Source organism: Physeter macrocephalus, chromosome 14, assembly GCF_002837175.3.
Source record: "Physeter macrocephalus isolate SW-GA chromosome 14, ASM283717v5, whole genome shotgun sequence".
Taxonomy (NCBI): Eukaryota; Metazoa; Chordata; class Mammalia; order Artiodactyla; family Physeteridae; genus Physeter; species Physeter macrocephalus.
In genome coordinates this window covers 23,371,023-23,377,284 of record NC_041227.1, presented here as the reverse complement: position 1 = coordinate 23,377,284, position 6,262 = coordinate 23,371,023, and the positions used below count along the sequence as shown (strand labels likewise).

Below are 6,262 nucleotides of genomic sequence, written 5' to 3'. Positions count from 1 at the left end.
GCCATGGCTCACGGGCCCAGCCGCTCCGCGGCATGTGGGATCCTCCCGGACCGGGGCACGAACCCGTGTCCCCTGCATCGGCAGGCGGACTCTCAACCACTGCGCCACCAGGGAAGCCCAGGTATATTATTAAACTCCTTTTGCAGAAGAAGAAACAGGATTAGAGAGGTTACATGTCTTGCTCAGGATCATGTAATTCATAACTGCAGACAATATAACTTTAAAGCTGGTATACTTTTTATTTATTTTTTTTTGTAAAAATACATGTAAGATAAAATTTACTATTTTAACTATTTTTAAATGTACAGTTCTGTGGCATTAAATATATTCACATTGTTGTGCAACCATCACTACCATCCGAGTCTAGAACTTTTTCATCTTCCTCAGCTGAAACTCTGTACACTTACTTCCTCTCCTCTCCCTCCCGGCAACCATCATTCTATTTTCTGTCCTTGTGAATTTGACTACTCTAGGTACTTCATATAAATGGAATCATACAATATTTGTCCTTTTGTGACTGGCAAAGCTGGTACTCTTAGTGCCTCCCTTAAGCCCAAGGTGCTCTGAAAATGCAAAATGATTATTAGTTCTCATCTGCTGTAAGGTGTGGCATGCAGCTCCAGAGCAAGAACCTGGGCCTGGCGGTTAAACTCTCCGCCCCCCCGCCCCCCACTCTGTAGATTAAAGTTCTTTATCACTGAAGCCTTTTTTTGGAGATCTCTGCTTGCCCCTTCTGTATTTTCCAAAGGGAACTCCTGCTCTTGAAATAGAACTCAGAGGACTCCCCACCCTTGCTTTGTTTGCATCTTCCTTTCTGGCTGTCCTGGGTTTGGGCATATGGGACTGTAGTGATCAACAGCAGTGCTGTGACAGCAGCTTGGATCAGAACTACTCAGGACGATTAAATGGATTATCTTTATGAAATGCTCCCTCTTTGTGCCCTCCTCTTTCCATAAAGGCACACAGAGGGATTAGTTTTTGGGTTCCTAGAGGGTATTTATGGCTCCTCATTGCTTGCAGGTGGTTAAGATGGAATTAAATGCTGCATTTAGTCTTTCAAAATTCCCTTTGTTTTGACTACGTCTGTGTCTTTGTGTGTTTTGGGTGGTGTGGTGGTGGGATGTGGTGTTTATGTTTGTGAAGGGTAGTTGGAATTTTGTCATGATGTCAGCAGGGGGTTGGGATGGGAGGTGTTCCAGAGATGGATAATAGGGCAACAAACACAGATCTGAGTATGTTGCACTTTCCTTAAAAATCTGATGGCCCAACATTGCCTACATATTAAAGTCTAAACCCCTGAGTGTGATAATAAGGTCAGAGTGTATTGAAATGTTTATTGGATAGAATCTTGTAGTTGAGGGACTTAAAATCATGTAGACCAGCCAGCCACCCAGCCAACATTTGAATAGGCTACCCGTTGAGATTCTGTTTCATTGGGCATCTCATTATTGGAAAGTTTTCCATTTACAGAACAGTTATTAAACATCTGCTCCGCACTGTACTAAGCTTGGAAATTTGGGTATCTCAGGGGGAAGACAGGCAAGGAAACAGGCAGTGTGAGAAGTGTTGTGACAGGGACAAGCACCACGAGAGCACGGAGGAACGGAACTAACCCAACCTTGGAGGGTCAGGGTCGGGAGGTTCGTTGGAGGAATTGGCTAGGCCTAGACCTCAGAGAAAAGACTAAGCTAGGAAAAGAAGAGATTTGGGGAGCTGAGGAGGAGACAGGTAAGACTGTTCTAGGCAGAAGGGAATAGCAAGTCTAGAGATGGTGGTGGTAACAGGTGAGACTTTTGGCCATTTACTATATCTACCAGATGCCATTTTAAGCATTTAGCATGTGTTAACTCATTTCTTTCCATAACCATCTTGAGAGGTACATGCTGTTATAATTCCCATTCTGTAGGTGAGGAAACAAACCCAGAGGGGTTAAGTAAGTTTCTCAAGATTTCTGGGTGGAGCATGAAGCATGAGATGGGTGGATGTAGCAAGAGGTGAGACTGGCAAGGTGGGCAGAGCAGAGGCCAAGTCATGAAAGGGCCTTATTGCCCAGGTTGAAGAGTTTGGACTTCATTTTGGTGAGGGGACCATGATCCTGTATGCATTTTAGAAGGATATCAGTGGCTCTTTGGGCAGTGGATTGGAGGGCTAGAGCACCATGGGCAAAGAGACCAGTTAGGAAGCTTTTGGAGTAATGCAGGCAAGAGGTGATGGTGTTTCCAGTGAAGGGTGTGTGTGTGTGTGTGTGTGTGTGTGTGTGTGTGTGTGTGTGTGTGTGTGTGTGTAGAAAAGAAGATGGAATTGAGTTGTGATTGTTGGTGTGGAGGATAAGGAAGAAATCAAGGAAGACTTCTAGATTTCTACCTGGTGCAGTTGTGTAGATGGGGATGCAGTTTATTGAGGTGAGGACACAGGAGAAGAAGGTGGGGGGAAGATTTCTTATGCAGGGTCTTATTACATCTGCTTTCATTTACCTTCATCCAGTTATTGATCATAGTTCTCCAAGGGGAGGGGAGGGGAAACAGGGGTGAGGGAGAGTATGGCACAGCAAATTTGATAACTATCCCTGGCTAAACTGTTGTAGACACCAGTTTTGGAAAGGAGGAAATAATTAGAACCTAGACATTCCAGACCTTGCACAGCTCTGAAGACTGCTTATGTTAAAGCCAAGGAAAGCTTATGTTTTCTCCAGACAACATTCTTTGGCATTGCTCTCCCCATGTGCTAGTGTCCCTCTCTAATTCACCTCTGCTTACTCTGCTAGGCACTGGGAAAGCAAAGATGAATAAAACATAGCTTGAGAAGCTTGCATTCAAAAGGGCAGCAGATCTCAGTAGCTTAGATACTGTAGTGGAGGGGAGAGAGTGGGGTGGGACAGGATGGGAAGGGACTAAGTAGGATTCTTATTAGGGGCAGGAGTCAGGAGACTGCTCTGTGTGCCAGTCTTTTCCTCAGGTGGCAAAAGTCTACACTTACTCAAAGGGCCAGGTTTATTCATTTGAATAATGATGAAAAATAATGACTAGATGACCCCCCGGGTCCCTTCTAGCAATAACATTTTATGATTCTAGATGATGATTCAGACAGTATATCTCTTGGAGAGGTATTTTCTTTCTTCCTTTCTCTTCCCTCCTGCTTCCTCTTCCTCCCCTTTCTTCCTTAGGCAGTAGTAGGGATGTTGGGGTGGAGATAGGGTTTTCACATGAGTGTCTATTAAAAACCTAGTTTTATTCAGTTTTAGCTTTATGTATAAAATGTACAACTGGAGGAGAGGCGATGGCAGTAGTAATGTTAGCTTGCTGTCCTGCAACTGACCCCTGGGTACTGTAAGGAAAGCTTCAGACCTCTGATGGATGCAGCTCACAGACTCTCAGGACTAGAGGGAAAGGGGCAGTGGGATAAATTGGGAGCCTAGTCATGAGCCTGAGGATATTTGGTCTGGTCCCTGCTACTAATAATTCAGTGTATGGGCTTGGCCAAGCCCCTTTCCTTCTCTGGCCCTATTGCTTCATAAAATAATCAGGGGACCAAAGGGTAAGCCCTGGGGACAGAAAAAGGATTGGAAGTTCCTCTCTAATGAGAAATAATTATCAAATAACTAGAGACAGGCATCTGCCCAAGTATTGCTAGTTTTCTCTTCTGACTGTTTCTACAGCCCTTCTTTTTTCCTCAGTCTTTCTGTCACTTCATAATGGCCTCCATATGAATAAATCTGCTGTACCTCCTGGGAGGAGGAGAGGAAGGTTGGGATATTATCTCTAGGTTCTGGTCTACATCCCCAGCGAGCCGTTCAGGCTGCCTACTGCCCCCTGCTTTCTATGCTGGGGTAGGGGTCAGGAGTTTTTGGTTGAATACTCAGGTTTTCTTAGGCTCAGACACATGTATCTGGAGTGCTCCACTGACTAAAGTGCCAATCTGGCCATCCTCCCAACATGCCCAGTGCAGTTCCACTGGGGGGGAGTAGCATTCAGTGGGCCTTTGATGCTTGCCAAACTCATGTTAATTGTAATTGCCTAATACTTCCTGGGATCTCAGTCTTCCTGTCTGTAAAACAAGGGGGTTGGGCCGATGTCTGGTTTTATGGGAGAGGCTTGAGAATTCATTTCTGGAAGAAGAAGGGGCTTTGTTAGAGTATTGAGAGTATCTCACAGGGTTAAATTCTGGGTTCGAAGATACCTTTCAGTATATAAAGTGATGGATATTGCTTTTTAGAGTGGACAGATTGCTGAAAAATTGCTTGTGAGATGAATTTACCAAATTGTCTCCTGAGTTCCATTATAAACTTGGAGCTGTTGTCCCATGGGACAAACTTGGAGTCCAAGACTAAAAAGTTATATTTAAATATGTAGCAAACTGTTTAAAATCATAGGATAAAAGGAAAATTTAAAAAACACTATAAGATTCCCAAACACCACTAGGACTGGAAAAACACTAGACCAGAAATTTGCATTTCCTTAGAGCTTTGGCTTTATGAGGTAGATACCTCTGCTGTGGTTACCTGGCCCTTGAAATGCCATCTGTAGAGACTGAAGAGTTCTGTTTATTTGTCAAGGTAAGAATCATTGCCTTGGGCTTCCCTGGTGGCGCAGTGGTTGAGAGCCCGCCTGCTGATGCAGGGGACGTGGAATTGTTCCCCAGTCCGGGAGGATCCCACAGCAGTGAGAAGCCCACGTACCGCAAAAAAAAAAAAAAAGAATCATTGCCTTATTCCAAGTAAGTATTCTCATTTACAAGGTCTCATTTACAAGGTCAGATTTACAACTTGGTCAACCTATTGGTGGCCAGATTTTCTTCATTCCAGAGGCATTTATCTGGTATTTAGCTATCTCCTGTTTGTTTGTTTTATTAAGGATTTCACTAAGCCTAGTTAACGGTAGTGTTTGCATGGTGTCTGTTGATCTGTTTGTCTAGTTTCCTTTGTAATTCTTTGTGCTAGTGAAAGCAAGCTGAGCAGTAGATTTAAAAGAATCATTTCCATAACTCATTATTTCTCTAGGTCTGGGTTTCCTTTCTGGAAGGTATGATCATGCTACACTGAGAAGTCAAGTGTTTGCTGCTTACACAGACCGTGTTAAGCCTTTGGGACTTTGTTCTTCCAGATAGTTGTAAGCTGCCACTGAGGAATGGTGCTCTCAATATAATGATGATAGCTGTGCCTGAATCAGTTGAACACAAGAATAACTTTTCTTCATACCTTAAAGACTCACCCTAAATTGATTTTTCACACCAATTAAAGTTAACTCTTACTAAAATTAGGGTGTTAGGTAGCGTTACCATGCTAAGTAGGTTACCTAGCTGCTGTAGTAAGATTATGCTTGGAAGTCCAACTGCTTTCCATCCCTAAGTTCAATCATTTGTTCTAGGAATTTGGAGTACCTACTATGTGTTCTCCCTATGGAGAACATAAAAACCAAACAATACGTGATTCCTGCCCTCAGATTACATTCAGTCTGGAGAGAGAGACAGATAAGTACAACAGGTCCTAGCTTATTCTTACCCGTGCTTCCTTGGCCTGGATATTTTGGTAGAGGGTTCAGACTGGAAATAGCAGAATTGATGGATGTATCACTAGGCAAGGAGACCTATTTGAGTATCTGACTTCCAGTGTTTCAGTTTGGTTTTGGCCTTCCCTCCTTCTCTTCCTTTCTTCTGCCTGTTATCTAGATTTTCTTCTCTGTTGCTGAGGTGTCCAGCAGCCAGTGTGTAAAGTCAAGAACCTTAGGGTAGGGGACAACATTGTCCTTCAGGTTTGGGTGTCCAGACATATTTGTCTAGTGCTTTCCCTATTCTTCTCACATCAGTTCTTTGGCTGGTTTCCAGAAAGAGTTGATATTGTCTAGCTTCTTATTTAGGAATGAAGAAAATTGTTTCATATTGAATTAAGTTTTATACTCGGATTTGAAATAAAATAGCTGTTTTGCTTGCAAATGGAATTATTTGAGGTGTGGTTTCTGGCATTTTTTTGGCTGTGCTGCACAGCCTGTGGGATCTTAGTTCCCCAAGCACTTTTTGAACCCGGGCCCTCAGCAGTGAGAGCACGGAATCCTAACCACTGGACTGCCAGGGATTTCCCATTTGATCAGTTTTTGACTTACTTATTATGACTAAACTGTGGTTCTTGAAGCCCATTGCTGCTATCTCTGCCAGCCTTCTTTGAACACTTTGCAGCATGGAGCCCTAGGAAATGGAGGGAACGTTGAGGTTACCCTGTCTTTTTTTTTTTTTTTTTTTTTTTTTTTGTGGTACGCGGGCCTCTCACTGG

General features: G+C 43.5%; 1 protein-coding gene across 13 annotated transcripts in view; it reads left to right on the top strand.

Annotated features, from left to right (window-relative positions):
* Positions 1-6,262, top strand: part of RALY (RALY heterogeneous nuclear ribonucleoprotein) — an 85,125-nt gene that overhangs the window by 2,686 nt on the left and 76,177 nt on the right. For 2 of the 13 annotated variants that reach the window (XM_055089942.1, XM_055089939.1), the window contains exon 2: positions 4,553-4,713. The exons of the other annotated variants lie outside the window; for them this stretch is intronic. The gene's annotated coding sequence lies outside the window, so the exon portion shown is untranslated. The remainder of the gene's footprint in view (positions 1-4,552; positions 4,714-6,262) is intronic. 13 annotated transcript variants of the gene reach the window in all.